General features: G+C 37.4%; 1 long non-coding RNA gene across 1 annotated transcript in view; it reads left to right on the plus strand.

Annotated features, from left to right (window-relative positions):
- Positions 1-20,730, plus strand: part of LOC128514352 (uncharacterized) — a 45,938-nt gene that overhangs the window by 18,962 nt on the left and 6,246 nt on the right. Inside the window, exon 4 of the long non-coding RNA XR_008356446.1 lies at positions 13,238-13,322. This is a non-coding gene — a long non-coding RNA (uncharacterized LOC128514352). The remainder of the gene's footprint in view (positions 1-13,237; positions 13,323-20,730) is intronic.

The following is a 20,730-nucleotide window of genomic DNA, read 5'->3' on the forward strand; positions in this document are numbered from 1 at the left end:
AATTATGTTAGCCCAAGGGGGCGATTAATGTTTCAACATGTCATATTAAGCACTGAGCGTGGCTGCTCTTTGCCTGTGGATTTGGAGACAGATGGCATATTGTCAACAGCAGCGTGGTTTAGTTTTGAAGAAGAAAAAAAAAAGTGCGCCAAGGGAGCTGGCCTTTTGTTTCAGCCTCATTAATAAGATGCTAATTGTCTGCAATTATTTACAACATTACAAGCTGAATAGAGACGTCAAGTGGCTGTGACACTACTGCGGTCCTGCGTGCATTCACAATGAATACGATGGTTTGCAAAAGAATATACCCTAATAAATCTAGCATCTATTTAAATTAATATTAAACATAAAAAGGCTATTTTTTTGTATTTTTTTAAATCCTGTTGACTGGTTTAGTTTAATTTCAGTCGAAGTTCGTCATGCCCTAATATTATTTATTATTGTCATATACAGTATCCATTGCTGTGGGTCGTGCTTTTGTTACACACATGAAGACAATAAAATGTGGCATGCATGACTTTCTAAACTCTGAAATGATCAAATCACTCACACAACCATGAAGATTTCACTTTCCAGAGCTAAGCGAGTGTTTAAGATCTTCTGTTATGGGGAACACATGCCATATGCTAAAGTTAAAACCGAATGTACAGCATTAACACATGCTTTCACATTAGGGGGATTTTTAGTGAAACATAAGATTTTTCTATATGTTTTTTTTCTTTCCTCTCTCTTTTTATGACCCTACCCATATTATATGCTGATTTAGCTAATGAATGTTAATAGAAAATGGGATTCCGTATGGGATAAGTGATATTAGGACGTCCTTTTTTCATCGGCATTTTGCTTATTTCTTATTTCGTCAAAATCTCGAGTTTTGAGGCATCATGTGCTAAAACGATGAATTCGCTGTGACCCTTCATTTCCTTTTCCCAACACAAAGACGTCTACCTTTCGTCACACCGCTGCAAATCCATTTCCCCTCCCGATGGCTCGGGGAGGCGCACCAGTGCCAAAAAAAAAAAAAAATGTTTTTGTTTGATGTACATTTCCATCAGTGTAATCCTGAACTTTGGGAGATTGAATTGCGGCGAAAAACGGCGAGGGAAAGATAAGGCCTCCTACATATTCAAGACTTTTACAGTAGATCGCAGGGCCTCGGAGTGTCTCCCAGCCTCAGTCAAAGGTGGAATTAATTTCAGCTGGCAGCATCATGCTGTGGTCATTTTGTGTGAAGAGACATGTTGTTATTTTGATTTGGCCATTACAGCACCAAAATGACCACTCAGCATGGCGGCTTCTTCCAGCATTTAGATAAGCAGAGGGGGAGAAAAAAAAAAAAACAAGGCAAAAAATATAAAATTACAGCTATTGAACTAGATGTACAGTGTACTAGAAAAGTATATAGGCAAAAAAAGAGAGGTTTTATTAAAATAAGAATAAAGGCAAACTATAAAAACAGTCTGAAATCTTAGTTTAACGACAAATTATTTTCTCTTATACAGTACATTATATTGTAGTAGTTATATAATAAGTTCAGATATTAAGACATGTACATATATAAACTATTAATTTATTACAGTTATTTAAAATATATCCAAAGTACATGATCAGCAATCATGTTCAGTATGTCGCACAAAGTTTTTTTCTCTTCTCTTCTTTACTATCTGCAATATTTCAGATTAAGCTTACAACATACAAATGTAGAGCCACGCCATTTCTGACATTTCATTCATATAATCTGCTGTGTCATTAAATTAAAGTTTCTCCGTTAGATACCAGGAATATAGCCCGAAGTGGTTTCTTTTTATTTTATTTATTATTTATTTATTTCCATCTTTTATTTCATCTTATAATTTGCATATTAAAAAAAAAAAAGGAGATGAATATTTTCTCATGAAAGTAGAAATTGGCCAAGTAATTAAAAAATCGAGATTAAAATAAATGTTCCCCCTGATGTAAAAAAGATTGTGGGTTAGAATAATCAGTGATTACATTTTAATCAGCTAGAAAATGGGGGAACGTTCAGTCTGGATTTTATTAAAAAAAAAAAAAAAACTTACACAAGTGCAATACTTTCGTGTTGTAAGAAGCTTAAAGCACAGATGTGTTGATTTAGGTTGAAAAATGAAAGGGGGTTGATGTGTTTCATGCTGGATTATCAGCGTATGTTTTGAAAAGAATTGAAAAGAGAGATCATGGTACAACATTTCATCCTTATATAGTGTTGAGACTAATTGCTATTTTGCTCACAGAATTTATCGCAATCACAAGGAGGTGTTGTTTATTTATTTTCATTTTTTGCACTTCAACTATTCTAATTCAAATAAGCGCTGCTGCAAAATTAGTATGTTGTAAACATACATTCTTGGAAATAACATCAATCTCTATATATGTTGTTAATGTTCAAATTCCATGCAGGCTTCAATTAGCCACAAATGCAATAATGCTAAAGGCATTTCGAGATCTTTTATAGATTTTTTTTTGTCTTCACCTCCTCTGCTGTCGAGGTGTTACAAACGGAACATTCCGGTCTTTATGTTTCAAAATTGGTTTCACACTTCCCTAACAGTTTGTTCAGCTAAATCTGGCCATGATGTATCATTATCACATCTTTCGGAGGAAATCTATAGGATCAATACATTCTCTAGCTAGCGGGCTTTGGCTTGCTTACATGCTGAGCGGCTTGCTGCACCACAAGTCAAGAACATCGAGCCACGGGCAAACCGCAGCCTAACACAACCGCTGCCTGCTCGTCCTCTTCATTCAGAGGAAATAAGGCAAGAAATATCAGGAGATAGTGCCGGTCGATCAGGCATTCTGTGGGAGGAAAGTGCACTTTCCACTTTTTTTTTTAAAGCCAATTGCTGCCTTACTGTATAACAGCCTGATTCCTTGCCAAATATCGATACCGTTTTAGAATCAAAATCAACTGCTTGATCAACAAATAAGCATAATAACCGACCGACGAGATCCGCGTTCTTTTAATCTCCATTGCATTTAAAATACAGCACACAAGCTCAAGGACACATTGATCAAACAAAGCTGTGACTTTTTTTTTTCTTTCTTTCTTCCTTTTGTCTTCATTAATGTGCTCTGGTCAGGCCGAGCCAAATGTTGAGCACTTCGCAAGTAATTACCGTCCAATAAACAGGTCAAGAGTGAGTGCGGCCACAGCTGCTGCCATTCGTGGTGGCAGACACTTCAGCCCGCTAAGCTTCAAGTATTGATTGGCCAGTCTGTGACATCTCCTAAGCCATGTCACCCAAGTGAAAGAAGACTCCAAATTGACCAGTAATAAAGTGTTGGAAGTTGTGGCCGCTTCCTCCTGGGACTTGTTCATGTGGAGGAGAGCAGGCCCCTCCTCTCGGACCATCAATCCTCCCTGAAGGCTCAATATAGTGCTAAATTAGCCAAAGGGAGAGCAGATAGACCACTAGACATCTGTTACAGACCCTTGACACACTTTTCCACCCTGGTCTCTTATTTAAATGGCTCTGTAAAACAGTCAAAAAAAAAGAAGCCTGGAGGACTGTAATATCAGGATTTACAGCTGAAAAGAGCCAGATTCAGAGAATCAGTTAAATCCTGAATGACAGGCCTTCAAGTGAAGGAGCGGTGATCAAGTCCGCAAGGTCCTTTCATTAACATGATCCCGACCTGATGGGCGTATTCCTCTTTATTCACCAAATTCTGAGAAATTGTGAGACGTGTAATGCACTGTATATTGATTAATGATGTCATCAAATCACTACTGCATGTTTCCCAGAGAGGATAAGATTCAATTATCGAGGTTCATGTACATCTTGGAGAGTTGTTTATCTTCACAGGTTGGCAATCAGCCAGCAGATAGAAAAGAGAGAGAGAGAAAGAAAACAGCAAAAAAAAAAAAATAATTCTGATCAGAAGCTTGCTATTGAACTCTGATCTTGATAGAGAACTTCATTTTTTAAGGTTTTCATCCTAACCTACTGTGAAGGTAGCAGATGGCATTTGGAAAACCCACATGCAATCTCGCTGATCATGTTCTCTGACTTCTGTAAATGTATAATTAAACATATAATTACTAGATTTGCGAAGATGCAATGTCTGTTTCTGTTGATTTCATTCACATTTCATTTTGTTCTGACATATTTTCTAGTCAGAACAAACTCCAGCGTCTACAAGTATCCAAGCACTGAATGGCTGCAGTTAATTATAATTATTTTTGTTATGTGTCATTATGGTGTAGTTATTATGACATTGATTGGATGTAAATATTCTTTTTTTTCCAGTGATCAAACTGTAGTTAGATGGATAGCTTTATACTGAAAATATGATCACGATGAACAGGAGGAATTTAGGAAAAAACGCCAAACTGTGAGGGAGAATGTGTTAGAATGATGAACTTCCCAGGCTGTAGGTGATCGACTGTGTGAATATTCGAGGAGGCTGGATAAACACTCGCCTTTTTGCCACTCAGCTTTGTAAACATATTCCAAAGAAAAAAATTAAATATGTCATTGTAATGTATACAGAACCAAATGTTTAAGTGTTTAGGTCGAACCTGCTGGATAGCATTAGCACACATTTAACACAGGATAAGTAGTTTACCATTGTGATAGCAGATTTATAAAAAAAAAAATCTGTAAATATACTGTATACCTCACCGTGCTTGACTCATGTCAGGCTTGTAATTTCTTCTGATCGGAAATGGGCTTTTTTGGGAGTTGTCAAGTTATACATAATTTGACAACATATCCACAGATCTACACAAGCCTGGCTTCTCATTTTGTCTTCTTTTTTTTGTCTAAGGATGCCTGAATAACGACCTCTAAAAGCATTACTTTAAATTATATGCTGTTTAAATGATAAAGGACTTGATAGCCATGTCATTGACAAACGTGTAAACACAAAGTGACAGAACTGGAATGAGTACATAATCACTTCTGGGTGTAGTTACTTTCCTGCGCCCCCCAACCAGTTCTCTTCCAGAACACACTGAATTTATATACGCCCTCCTTGTTTCCACCCACTGTGGTGAAAAAGAGAGAGAGCGAGAAAGTGAAAAAAAAAAACTGCCAGTAATTGCTGGCTATTTCATGTTGATTCTGGTACTTTTTCTGATTGCGCTGTCCTCCTCGTTCACGGGCGAGCGGTCACGTAAGCGCCTTAGCTGACTCCATATCAAAGAGCAGCGAGCATGGACGCTGTCGGTGTAAAAGCGGAGAGAGGCATACAGCATGAATATTTAATCCCGGGTGACGGGTGCTGGACTTTTGCTTTGTCTTCCTTTGGATTATGCATTTAAAGCTTCAGGAGATTAATGGAACTGCAAATAGAAGAAGGCTTTCTCTTTCTTTCTCTCTTTCTCTCTCGCACTTTGGCCATATCTCAAAGATAAATGAAAGAATTACCATACATATATCTATTCCAAAACACTGCGGTTTGTTTAGCATTTGGAGCAGCCAAAGGAATCAATGTGTTTTCATTTAGAATATGAGTTTTTTTTATTTTTTTATTATTATTATTTTTTTTTTGCTCCTACAAAATTTTTTTTAATGTATTTCATTTCCCATCATGTAGGGATCCAATTTTTTAGGTTGAACGTACTGTGGATTTAATTAGAAATCAGTAAAATAGCAGCCTGCATTTAAGGCGATGATAGCTCAGTTTCTGCTCATTGATTTTGCATTATTGCTAAAGACGTACCATGGTTCCACTCCACACCAGGGGTCTACTGGGAAAAGTGGGAGAGGGAGTCATGATGTATTAAAATGATTCGCAAAAATCAATTGTTTAGTCTTGTATAAAAAACGAGGCATATACTATGTGTGTGTGTGTGTGTGTGTGTGTTTCATTTTATCATAGACAGACATGTTCAGGTCAAACTTTTTTTTTTGTCTGCATATTAGTCTGGATTTTTCCTTAGATACAGAGATGTGATGTGGAGAATTTCTGTCAAACAAAGAGTACTATGTTTTAAGGTCTGGTGCATGAACAAGAATATGATGTTGCATTTTATGTTTTCTTAAATGTAGGTCCTGTGACTAATGTATAACTCTTACACAGTAATCAAGAAGAGAAAAAAAAAAAAAAAAACCTGAATGCTGCTCATTAACATATGGTGTCGTAAATGAAAAGTGGCAGTCTTTGATGTCCAACCCCAGACATTCAGAGACGCATTCAGAGTAAACTGCACCACCAATCTCTCTGAATGGGGATTATGTAAATCATCTGCACAACTTTGAAGTATTTAGAGCAGTGTTGCAGCAACTACAGTAATTATCACCGATTGCACAATGGCTACAAAAGCTACTGCAGTTACCTCGGTGTTAATGAGGCTTACGGAACACTGATGCGGTTTAGCAGATCTTAAAAGTCTTTGCCCGATACACTTTCGCAGCTGTCAACAGCAAAAAAAAAAATTTTGATCACCAAAGTGTCTGCTTTGATGATCTCGAAGCCTTGTTAGGGTCGGTGTTAGAGTGCGACTTTTTAGCACTTACATGGACGTGAGGTGTTAAGGGTTTGACTTCACACTCGGGTCCGGTACCAAGCGAACTCAGTTTGATTGCCCGAACTCAGAATCTAATCACTTGCAGTAAGTTCAGATTTAAACCAACACATGAAAAGAGGAAATTAAATCCTAGATTTAGTGGTACAAAAAAACTTTGAATCATTTATTTAGCTCCAGCTCCATGTTCTTCATATATTAAAAAAATACGTTTATATGAATTCTTTTTTGTTGTTTTCTATTATTATGTGCAGTATGAAAAAAAAACAAACAAACAGGAAAATTAATCAACATAATCAGATTTTCAGATTCGGATTTGACAAATGGACTAATAAGAAAATTAGGAATTTCTGACAGCTCCTGAGACTTTAATACTGCTTTAATTCTTACTTATTAGCTTTAGTGTAGTTACTAGATATGCGGTAGTAGGGACTGTCTAATGTGTTATAATAATAATAATAAGGTAAGACATTAAAGGCCATAAAATGATTTCATATTTCGCATAGTAGTACCAGTAAGTGGGTTTTCTGCTTTAATACACCATATTATCTCATATTTTTTTAACAGACCAGATTCCAGTGAACACTCTCTTAAGCCAAAAATCAAATTTGGTGTGACCGTAATTATTCCAATATTAAAACTTTTTAAAGGCTCACCCCGAGCTAGACAGAAGCCCCTTCTCCAGCTTTCCTTAAACGCTCGATAAAGCCGCGTGTCGTTTTCGAGTAGCTTTGATTGTAAGGTGAACGACGTAATACTATATAATCCAGTAGTCTATAAAATCCATGGACATTGCAAAAACATTACCCTTAGAGCACTCAAGCTGCAGGGCCGACACCTCCAGGAGAAAAAGAAAAAAAAAGGTCTTGTTTTGGCAAATTTGTGAGTACTGCCACTATTACGCTGATCAATACCCACATGTCCGTGTATTGATCCTCACGTCTGTGAGGGAACTTGGGGGAATGGATCTGTTTGGGTTTTCATTTAGACCACACATAGGGATCAAAAGAGTGCAGCGCTAAAGAGACAAGTGCAGGCGTTTTGCTTGAATGCATTCGCTTGTCGAGTTGGTGGAAAAAAGCCGTTTTGCTGATTAATGTAATATATTTTTTATTTTTTCACATACGGAAAGCCAGATGTTCGTTTCGTAACCATAGCGCTTTCGAATCCTCATATCAAATATCAATTCATTTCCTTTAACAGGTTTAATATTTTTTTTATGCCCTCATATAAATATGTTATGGTTACCGTTTGTATAGTAACAGCTGATTCACGGGGATAACCTCTGGGTGTAACAGTGCATCACTGCATCGTTGATTATTTTCCAGACCGCACAACAACGTGGAATCCCCGCTCACACACAGCGTTATGTAATGGAAGAACAGAAGAGCGTGACCGACTACGGCGCATGTTCAGAAATCAGTTCCTATTTGTGACAGACCATTTGATAGCAGTTGAGATTATGTAAACACTCATCGAATCATAATTCCTGCTAATTACCTAAATGTCAAGTGAAGCATATTCCAGGCATCCAGACTGAATTAGCCTGTATGTGTGTGTGTGTGTCTCTGTGAGTGAATGTGTGTGTGCGTGTGTTCCTCCATCCGCCTAACCCCCTCCTTCGACCCCCCAGAGGGCCTTGAGCTTCCTCATTAATCTCGGCACGACAGCCCTTGACCATTTGACAGTACGTGTGACTTCCGCAGAACATGGCTTCTGGACAAAATCACCCACTGTGCCAGGCACATGATGATGGAGACTATTCCCAAGTTTCCAAAATGGCTTAGATGTCCTGAATTGGCGACACTTTGAAGTGGATTCCTGTTAAATTGACTGACGTTATTACTATTCCAGGGTGTCACTTACCTGACAACCGAGCAAACATGGACGGAAACCAATTAAAAATCTTCCCAAGGAGCAATTTCCTTCTGATTAACAGGAATAAAACATGCAATAAAACAAAAAAGATGCATTATTATTTGTATAGTACGGCGCAGGAGTTTAATAGCACTATATATATCTTTAATGGTCTCATATGAACAACGTAAAAATGTATTTTATGCCTACTGTTTTATTTTGACTATTTGATTTCCACTTGATATTGGTACTAATACTAAACCATGAATATTATTGAATGTTTGTGCCCTATCTGATGCATTTTTAACATTTTAACATACAAAGATACAGATATTTCATTTTTTAAACAATTGTTTACACAAAAATCACTTATGTTACAAATACACATTAATAATATCAATAACAAAGTATCTATATACTATGTGATAAACAAACAAAAAATAAACAAAAAAATCAGTCCTAAAAATATGTTAACGTTATATGTAATGGGTTACGGGATCAGGTTGATTTCTGTAATATCTAATATTTTGCTTATCATTTTTCATCCCAATGCTGATCCTGAGTATCAGATTATTCTCAAATGTTATTACTATTTTTTTATTTTTTTTTTTATTTTTTTATTGACACAGATTTCAAAACAGAGTTTTTTTGCGCTATTATAAAGAAATTGGCCACGTGCAGATACAGATAACATTTGCAACATATAAGGCTGGGCAATAATTTCAATATTGACTTATCTGCTTTTTTTATTTTTTTTTAAGGGAAAATGGTATTAAAGTAGTATTGTCAGTTTAAGATTTAACCTTCTCACTCTGTGACACACACACACACACACACAAACACACACACACACACACACACACACATATACCATGGCTGTTAGTTAAACCCAGCCTGGCCACGTTTCTCCCTCAATGTTTTAATCATGATGTGCCTTGTTTGTAATTATAAACACTGCAGAAACACATATATCAAAGGTGTTTGATGGAATTCAAGCCTATGGGTATCTTTCGCTTGCTTTGAAAATGGCCGCCATCAACATCAAACGCGGGCCCTCTTTTGAGGTGTCCATGTTGCCATGTTTGCATATACTGTACCTCGAAGGCCTCTGGCTCTGAACAGCAAGGTCACCACATTTGTGAAAAATATTACCTATATATACATACACTTATATATATATAAATATATCTACAGCTGGAGGATAAAAGAAACATCTGCACGTCCTCTCTTTAAAAGCAGAGACATTAAAAATGCACCCTGAACATCAGACGAGTGTAACCTTACAGCATTAATGGCTTTAGAAGCTTTTCAAGTAGTAAACTAATCAAAGTACTTCAAAAGAGTAGTTTACTCTAAAAAAGCATCCTAAATTCCATTCTGTTTGCCACTCCGCACTCGTACTTGATAATGCCCATCAGCTTTGTTCAAGAGGTCGATTGAAATGCGCTCTCTAATTGTTTCATCTAAAAAGTTTCCTGTACAAAAGAAAGAAAAACACACACACACACCACAGCCCTGAAATATTTGTCTATCTAATATACGTCCAATATTAAATTCCTGTATTGACTTGAGTTGCAATTTTGAAGATGTTGAAATACTAAGCATGCATGAATAACCTTTGTTGCTGCACCGATATAACAGTAATGGAACTCATATCCTGAATATTCCCTGTCATTTTAGATTAAGAGATCAAAACTAATCAAGGGATTTAAACAAACCACACACACACACACACACACACACATATACTTCTCTTAAAATTAGATTAATTTATGATAAGCTTAAATTCCTCTTCTCATATTGTGACTTTAGGTTTTTAAAATATATTTATCAGTGGTTCAGTGCAGGTAAAGCCTTCAGATCAAACACTAATCTTCCTCATGATGTGGAGATAAAATCATAACACTTCACATGTTATTTTATTCAGCTTGTATATTTATAAACAGAAGAATCCTGCTTTATAGTTCTTCTCATGTTATATAGTGTCTTCCTACTTATTTAATATTCATATTCTTAAAATTAGTTATAAGTAGTGTTTATAACAGAGTATATCACCAAAATCAGCTCTTTTAATGGACACACTGAGAACTGGATCAGTTTTTGTTTAACGGTAAAGCGAATGCATATACATGTTATTTCTGAGTGTAAATATTCTGCTACAAGTTTTTATAAAAAAAATTTTTATCTCTCTGGTATCAATTCATTAATTAAAGAAAAATTCCAGTATATGATAATACACAATACAAAATGGAACAGAGGTTGTTTGGTATTAGTGACGTAAACAATTCATAATGTATTATTAAAGATAACTATAAAGTGGGATTGCAGAGTCATTGAGAGCAGGTGCCTAAGAAGAAAGTGTAATGTGGATGAATAAGTTTTATAACTTTACCTAATCGCGGCAAAAATGTCAGCCGAAGTTTAGGAAGAGTGAGTAAACCTGCAGACCTACAGTCAAGGTGTTTCAGGTCCATGTAAACTGTAACATCGTGCTAACATTGTGTACTTTAATTAGATTTCTGGTGTCTTTGTTAAATGCTTCATGCACAGTGTTCAGAAGTTAAGACTTTATAAAAAAAGCATTAAATGAAGCTCACAATTTCAGTCTTTTTTAGACTTAATTAACAAAATAAATGACTGTTCTGATCTTTATGTTTAATTTTAGACTCTTTGTTGTATATCTTTAAAAATTTTTTGAATTATGTAGAAAAAAAAACTGTGCCACACACGCTAATAAACACATTAGATTTTTAAAGGACTTATTTCAAAACACAGAAGATAAGTGGTAACTTTTTTGTTGTTGTTGTTATTAATAAACACATTTGATTATTCCTAATTTTATACATTTGACCCTTTTTTCCGATTTCTTCTTATTTGACCTGGAAGAAATATTAACAAGGAATGCTTATAACATGCAGTTGAAAGGAATATTGTATAATAATACAATTTTATAATATAATAATACAATAATATAATAATACAATATGTATAATAATGAGTTATGCAGTAAAGTTTTAAATTAGTCTCAGTAAAATTAGTTTAATTTTTTAATGCAGTAGAAAGTTATTCACTTTTATAACTGTCCGATGTTTATAAAACATAAGTCTACTGTAAGATGTAATGCATTTTCATACATAGTTCTGATAACATCTGTACCAAATAATGATTTTTCTTACTTACATACCATATAGTTTGCAATAACAGAAGACCATTTATTGTTTTTTTTTTTTTTTTTTATTATTAAGAGAACTGAATTTTGTCTGCTTTAACTCTTTTGTTTTACTACAAAAGGAAACACTGCATGAATTTACAATCCAGCTGATAATTCTGTCATTTCAAGATCTGTTATGTCTCAGTATGGCCGAAGCAATGAGTACTTTTGAACATTTAAAAACTTTTTAAGCAGGTTTGAAACTTTTACACGTACAATCAAAGAATATATTCGTAGCAGAAACTCATTTCAGAAAAGAAAAAAAATATATAACACGAATTCCTTATATCTAGAAAAAAACCAGTAGCATCTGACACTAAGCGTGTTATTTTTGATGAAAGTCAGTTAGGCGAATGCAGCTTTGGCCTGACAGGAACGTTATGTCGCCTCTGGAACGATTCTCATTCACATATAAACACACGCCACAGCTCGATGAAACAAGATTCACTCTCAAAGTGAGACATACTTGATAGCCATAAAGGACTTTTTTTTTCCTCATGAATGTGCGAAGATCAAAAGCGTTCTGCATTTCTTTCCAGTCTTGTATCCTGGAGCTGTGGAGCATGAATCGAGAACAGATTGTGTTGCTCTTACAAGGTATTGCTTTAATTTTAGTGTTTGAGGAAGGAAGGGCACAAAATGAAAACCTCACATATCTTTTGTGAAAAACCTTGTTTCCTGCTGCAGCCTGTAATGTAGGCTACCACCTGCTCCTTATTTGCTTATAAATCAGCACTGTATCAAAATGAAAAGCAATTTTCCTTCGTTCATAATCCTCGGTAATAGTTCAAGCATTATTTTTAATCTTTAGATGCATTTTTCCCCCTTCTTTTCAATCCAAGCCGGAGCGTCTTAACTCTCCCCGACAAGGTCAAATATTCTTAGCAAATAAAGCTCAGGCTTTGTTTTATATGAAAGAATTACATGATTAATATCAAAGAATTAATCATATACTTTTGAGACTCATCAGATTTGTTTCTGATGAGGATTATTGGTAGTTGCTGGCCTACTTTATATATATATATATTGCACATGGATTTCAGTAACTATAAGGTCTGTGTGTGGTTTTTATATAATGCTGTATGTTCACTTTTACTGCTGCATGTGTGAATTTTGCATCGAGTCTTTTAAAAAATATATTTTTTTATACTGCAGTGATGTGGAATTGTTCACTGATTGGTCAGAGAGTAATGGTTAGTTTTCTAAAACAGCAGTTCTGACAGTAGCACAGGTTTATATAAAACTGCGTGTTGCAGTACACACTGCAAACTATGTGTACACATGAACTAAGAGAACATAAATATAGAAAAGGAGTGTCAGCATTTTGTTATAATCACTACTACAATTTAAAAATGAAAAGCTGATCATTCTTTTGACTTATAATTCCAAGACTTGCGATGGAAAGATTGTTTACAGCTGCTATAACACTAGTCGTACTTACCTCATAGACATTCCTCAACTTTAAATGTAACTATGAACGGCAAAAAGTATGACTTGTTGTAGTTGATTATTTTCCTGTAACTGTTAGACTTTGTGTGTTTTATATTCCATACTTCATTTGTGCACAAAAGTTTTTCCAGATTTCATTATTCATTTATCTATCATATTTACTGTATACAGATTAAAAGTTTTGTGTAGACGTTCATATATTTTTTTTTCTCCTCTCATATTTTCAGTGAATTAGAAGCAGAGTTTCTGCGGGCAGCGTGTCGGTCTCCAGTTCTTCAGAGACGAGGTTGAACTCCCCTGCACTGCTGACAGGTAGGAGAAAGCAGCCGTCACACTCGAACCTCGACAAGTGCAGAGCCGTCCTGCAGCCCAGCGTGTCCCGTTATATCATTAACGTGACTAGATGATCATTTCATACCTTTTCATATTTACCATGATAACTTTATTTATTCAATTTAATTTAATTTTATTGATGCTAAGTCACTACATAAACTGGATGGCTTTTGACTTTTCTCTCTCTTTTTCGACGGGATTTATGACATATTGGACAACCGAGCAATCGAAAATCCCTGACAGAGAACTTTGTTGCGTATTCAGAGATCATTTTGGTGCCACGTTTTTGCCATAGTTTTAATTCATGATCCTTTATAAGCTAATAATGTCTCAAGCTTGGTGATTTACCTGCTGGTGGAATATTCTTGCGCATTGATGGATCTGTGAGCTAAAAGGAATTTTTGTGAAATTTTTTTTTTTTAACTAAGTGAGGCATGGAAGGAATGCATTCAAAGTTCAATCTGGATTAGTTTAGCGAGATGTTTATCTTCAGCAGCTTTCCTACTACCGCTGCTCCGCCTTTACTCGCGTCTGTACACTGTCATACAGCAAGCGTGAAGCTTTCACATCCACTCTTATTTCATTTCATACTGTAATTACGGTTTTATTTGAACTTCTTTCTGCACGAGTCTTCATTCGCTACTGCCTTTATCATACACACCACCGTCTTCATTTGAAAATTCTCAGGGAGCGATTTATTTATTTATTTATTTCATTTATTTATTATATGTTTTTTTCCCCCTGGCGCGTGATACCTTGCTGAGATTGAGCCAAATTGACTTTGATGCCTGCTTTCATCATGTATTTTGCAAAAATGCAAATATTACTCCAAACCTGTCCATTTGGCATAATTGCTGATGTTTAAAAATGCATTGGTTTCAGCGGAATTGCCTGTCATTTCGGGATCTGTCGCACCTCGTTTGGGGTTAAAACATATCTGCAAGTGACATTTGTGCACTCCATTATATAAGACATGTGATTACTTTAAGGACAGATTTGCATTTGATTGCGTAAACGAGCTCTGGACGTGGGTGCTCGCTCGGAAATGGGCGGTTATGTTATTCTGGCCTGGAAAGATTTATTCATCATAGCGCATTAGACACCTAGGTGATCTTTATTCTGTTAGCAAGAGCTTGACCAAATGGCTTACGCACTATTCCATCGTGTAAGCTTTCCAGAATAAGCCCTAATGAAAGATATACAGAGTTTAAACTTGCCTACGGCGATGCAAACAGCGATCTAATGACGGCCGACGACGGCAGACGGCTGACGACCCTCCTCTCAGACGGCGACGTCAGACCGTCCCTGTTTTAATGGAACCGTACTTATCTCCTTACCAATCAAGGTCTCCTTTGACATATCCAGGCTCGCAGACAACGCCGGCCAAAACATTTTTCCTGATTGACTCATTGTTTGGGGTCGGAGCGTCGCTCTCGGCTTTGACATCCGCACACCGTATCCGCGGCTCTCAATCACAGAAGTAGGGCAATTGATGTGAATCTTAGCATCTGCCAATCACGCGGCTCTAATGAGTCTAACCCCGAAGTTGCTGTTTATCAGCTGGGGGGAACTGCAGGAAATGACTACTTTACAGATCTTTTTCTCCAGAGAGATTAGTGTGATTCGAGAAAGGGGAAGGTGGTCAAGTCAGGAAGGGATTGCTCCCTGATCAGTGTTCATCAGGGCAATAATATTATACGCCGCACAGCGTCTCACGACAGATACGAGCACGTAAATCAATCAGGACACTCTGCACAGAAATAATTGCGGGTTTTATTAATTCCATCCAGTCCATTCGATAGACTGTTTTATTAATATGTTATAAACATCTTATTGTCCTGTTTTTTTTAAAGAAAAAAACAACAACATAGAATTCAGAAACTGAACCTCTGTAGGCTTTTATTAGTCAAGCATGTGGTGGTAGATGTGGACTATTTAACAGTTAGCGTGCCATTTAGCCCTTTAATTAATCTCTTATATAATCTTTTGAAAAGAATCTATGAAAGCATTATCCTTTCAGATATTCACGTCAGGGAAATATATCTCATATACTAGGTTTCTATGCTGATAGCGCTTGCAATTTTCTTTTTTCTTCTAAACGAGTAAGAAGTTTGCAGAGAATAAGCAAATACACAAAACATCCATAAGCAAATCCAACAAAACATTACCTTGTGATAGTTCACACATAGATAAAATATATACATATATTTTATCTTCTCTTCATACACATATTTGTGAATATATATATATTGGCACCCCAGTCCCCCTAGTCGAGATGATTTCAATCAGGAGGTTCTGTTAATGAAACGCCGGCCTCCTTTACGGTTCCTTCGATTCCTAGCGGCAACTTAATTGAGGCCTCATTGTTTTCATATGATTTAAATTTGTGTCGTTGAGGCTTTATGTCTCGGATGGCATTGTGGTACGTTCTCAATACCTCCTCTAAATGAATGTCAACTTGTTTTACTTCGGCTGCAGCCGATCGATACTTCATTAGGCTGAATTGTCTTGTGTCCATGGAACCTTGAAGCTGTGGCTTAATTACCTCCAGTATTATGCAGGGGTCTCGGTGTGTGTGTTTGTGTGTGTGTGTGTGTGTGTGTGTGTGAACTCAGCTGCGTCCCCCTCCAACAAAGCCCCGCAATGGCCTAAAGGTTGGACTCGGGGGGTTCGGGGGAGGGATATGAGGGAGCGGAGGAGGAGGAGGAGGAGGAAGAGGAGGAGGAGGAGGGTGAAGCGAAACCCAGGGAGCTGCCACTCTTTCAGTACCGGCCAGTTTATTCATTCCAAATAGGGAACTGGAATGAGGAGAGATGAACATTTCAAAATGTCACCAAGCTCAGGGCTTTTGATGCTCTGCCCGTGTGTATTGTGCAGGGGGCAAATCTAATTCCACCTCCGTTCTCTGAAAGAGTCAGCCTGTGCAGATCAGGAGGAGGACAGAAAAAGACGTAGGGGAGGGGGCAAGGCACAGATAAATTTAATTTCAACGCACATGCAGGGATGCAGTTTGGCAAATTTGGATAATTTAGAATTAATGGCTATCAAGGTACCATTCATCTGATGCCGAGCCGGGGTGAGGGGAGTGCAGCCAAATGGCAATCATGACAAATGACATCCCCTGTCTGAGGGCCACTTCTCCTCACTGGACTGATTTGTCATCTCTACTTTTGGCATTTTTTTTTTGCTTTTCTAAATCCTGGTATCAACTCACAATGACAGTCTGATATTTTCTAATTTTCTCCGGCTGAGCTGAGAGTCCACCACAATAATGACATATACAGATCGTATTTTTCATACATATACAGTATATATAGTATATAAACCTAAAATCCTACGTTTTATAACTTGCCACTTGCATTTTACACACGGCTTATGTCCGATTTCCAATTGCTAGTGTTCAGTAATTATCTTTATTAAGCCCTCATTTCAGCACTGCACTTTTTGTGTGTTTCTTTGCCAGTTACGCTCGGCACTTAATCAGCCTCGGATACAAAGCTGGTTTTTAAATAATAATAACCGAAACGCTTATAGATAATTACACGCACAGGTTAGACAGCTGTTAGTACGACTGCAAAGCTTTTCACTTCTGACCTTAACAAATTACAAACCCGCTTCAGTAATTATAACAAGTAATTAGACTGTAGTCCACCGAGTCCAATTAGCGCATTAGCTATAGTTAATAGAGCGATTGGTCCAAAAGCAAACATGCTGTGCCTTTCTGACTGATCTTAATTCCCTGAGAGGTGTTAAATCTGACTGTGATGGTTGTGAAGAAGGACGCAGACCTTTAGTTATCACTCTGGAGCTTTAGAAATATGCCGATAACAGGGTTAATGAGTCTCCCCTGCTGAGATCGTACATATATTTTTAGAGATAAAGTTAGCGCAGTGAATGCAGGAGTTATTTAAGAAGAGGAAGAAGAAGACGAGTAAGTTTCTATCCAGGCTCTGTAATAGTATGATGTCACACTTTTTTAGTGTCATGTTCAGTCCAATCAGTGTTTTGTATTGTGTAATTATGCAACATGAGTTTTTTTTTTTGTGTGTGTGTGTGTGATATCCATCAAGTATGCATGGTCTCACATGCCTTATTAGCATCTACGCCAAGTACTCACCAGTGTCTGCTACTGATTATCAGCTTTAAAGGAATACGCCAGCATTTTACAACCTAATCTCTATTTACTGCATGTGTAGTGTGTGTGTGTGTGTGTGAGTGAATAAAGCAGACTATAATTAAGTAGAAGTATATATGTTCTACTGTATTCATGCTTACTCTCATATGCATGGAATTAAGGATTTTATACATTTGGAATCATAAAGTATCTGATGATTTATTCTTTGAATCGTCTTATTTACACAAACTGCACATCTGAACATTTTTTTTACTACGTTTAAGTATGCACTTAAATAATCAATCTTTTATTTAAGAGAAATATTTTTAATGAGCACAGACGAAGCAGGAACATGTCTGTTTGTTACACCTTGCAGAACCTTTTTATTTTCATTTCAGTGGATTTTATAAAATGTAATGCAAAGTGATGTTATTCTGATCATTATAAGATTTTCCAATTAGGTGCCCCAGGATCATTTCCGAGAGAACTTGACCCCCAAATTGCGCTTCATTTTGATCAATGAGAACACAATCGTTCTGTGATTCTCGGGAACCCTTCCTGAGTCGGCTCAGAGAGGTGGTCTCAGAATTATTATGGCGACATGATGAGGTACAAATCAAATCAGATATGGAAGCTAGACCTACCTGAGCACGGACGCTTAGTGCTGTTTAGACACGATGTCATGAGTGCTGTCCATCTCCTCTAAAATCTCTGTGTGCGGGTCTCATCTCATCCTCTTACCTACACGGCCACAGCTGATAAAGCAGGAAGGTACGCGAGAGCATTACTCTTGACATTTTTCCCGAAATATCAATAATATCAGGCCTTGTTTAAACGTTAACTTCCTCGTTCTGTTCTTTTCTTGCATTTAATGGTGGCTCACAAGCCAAGTAGGTGCATACTGCCACCTGCTGTATGGGAGAGTGTAAATATCAAAGCGTACCCGAGTACGGGGCAGAAAAAACAATGAAAGTAGGTTTTGGGGGGTGGGGCAAATCAAAACAATTTAAGTCATAGTTAATGAAAAGAAAAATAGCATAAATGGTTTTGGAAAAAAAAAAGGAATGTGGCGTTTATGAACTGGAAGAGTCAACTTGATATGAACGTTTCTAAATTTTTCTCTGTTTTTATACTGTGTGTGTGGGTGTGTCATTACTATGGACAAGAATGTTGTGGAGAAATTCCAGCAATAAACATTTATGAAAAAGACTAAAATTCTGTAGGACATTTTGGTGAAAGTTGAATGACTTTAGGAATTAAGCTCAAAACATGGGAGAGATTTAATATTTTTGTTTTTGTAAAGTTAGGTCACTTTATAAGACCAGATTTATTAGAACACTTCTGGTTATTTTTTTATGTTATTTAATTTAATTTGTTTTATTCGACAACTGACAATTAGAGCATTCCTTTAATGAGGATCGCACTTATCACTTATCACTAATGAGGATCGCACTTATAACTAAACCCAGACGCAGTAACTAATCTTTAAACCCCGGTGATCTCATCACTTTTCTTCCCCTCTCCTCTTCTCTATCATCCCTCTGGTTATAAAGATTCAGGAAGTGGTTGAGGAGCTGTGCACTCGTCTGCCGCACAGCGACTCTGTCTAACCATGAATCATGGCTCTCCATAAAGCGACGCCTATGGAATGAAGGTTTCATATCAGGGATCTGGGGCCGTAAATGTCCTCTCCTGCCCCTGTTCGAGTGTAATCATGTGCTGTCGCACATGCCGTGTCCACAGTCAACAACACAACATCCGAACCCGACTTTAAAAAAGGGAAAACGGCGCTTCACACAGGGCACTCCGCAAAGGACACGTCGCTTACAATAACCCGCATAGATGTGAGAAGATATTTGTGCACTTTTGCATCCTCATGAATGTGTTTACGCACGCGGCATACTGTAAACAACAACGAAGGAAAAAAAAACGGCACGGGGTGACAGAAAGATCTAGAGCAATTCATTTCGGAGGAAAACATCAGTCCGCGGCGCAGGAGGCAGCCATTGCTCTTGCTTTTTAATATTACTTTTCTCATCTCGAAGGCAGACATGCGTGATTTCCGACCCGGGCTGAGGTGCGACGACTCGCACACGGAAAGACGAGCATCAAAAACTCCTCGCTGTCAGACTAATCCGCTTGAAAGTGGCCTCTGATTGTTTCTGAAATTTCTTAAATTTGTAATTTATTCTCATCAAATGTTATGCTGTTAGTCAAAGGTCTGGAATTGGAGGGGGGGCTAAAGCCTGACCTTGAGACAGAGGTGTATGTGTGTATATACTGTATGTGTGTGTGTTTCAAATCAGTGGCACCTCGTGGGAGCTGAAGTGACTGACTGCTCCTGGCTGCAGACTTGCACACACACCATCATTAATGCGTATTATGATTCCTCCAGTGTCAGTAGAGGAGACAAACAGTCACAGTGTGAATCTTTCCCTCATCCTCGCTTTCTCTTTCTTCCTTTCATTCTCTCTCTCTCTCTCTCTCTCTCTCTCCCCCCAGAACCCCCCCACCCCACCTCCAGCCTGCCGAACCAGCAAAATCGCAACAGAGAATTTATTCAGGATTCAGAATTTTTTCTGTCATCTCTGCCATCTACTGATAACAAAGCCACAAGCTAATACGGTTTGATTTGTTTGTCACTCATTTTTCATGTGACCTTTCCGTGGTATCATTAATACAGCTGGGTGGGGGGGAGGTATGGGGGAGGCGGAGGAGGAGTGGTGGAGCGAGATGGCGAGATGAGAGAAGAGAGCTGCCAGAGGCTTTAACAAGTACTAGTGGTCAGATATAGCAATTTATGCTTTCATTCAATCCGGCAGCGGCCGGAGGAGAAAGGATTGTTATTAAAATCTGAAATTACTGCCTATGACCTGCCACCTGGAATTTGCAGCCGGCCGCTCCGAGATGAGCACCGCGTGGTTAAGCAAATCCCTGCCCAAATTACGGTGTGAATGAAATGCCACACCGGCGTCCTAATCTTCTCCTCCATAGGCGCGTCCCTGCCTAGGAGACTCTTTAGTGGACTATTTAACGCACAAGGCGCTGAAGAAATTAAATCTAAATGTGAGTGATAACCTAAACGATCGGAAAATGTAAAATAAATAAGTAAGATTTGCACACAATCTCGGATATTTTATTCATTGTTTCATGTATGGCTTATATTTTGAGAGAGTGTGAGCTGTATGGAATTCTTATGTACACTTGTATTGTACAAATATTCTGTAATGTTTTTTTATTCACATTATTATTATTGTTATTATTATAATACAT

Source organism: Clarias gariepinus, chromosome 26 (genome assembly GCF_024256425.1).
Source record: "Clarias gariepinus isolate MV-2021 ecotype Netherlands chromosome 26, CGAR_prim_01v2, whole genome shotgun sequence".
NCBI lineage: Eukaryota > Metazoa > Chordata > Actinopteri > Siluriformes > Clariidae > Clarias > Clarias gariepinus.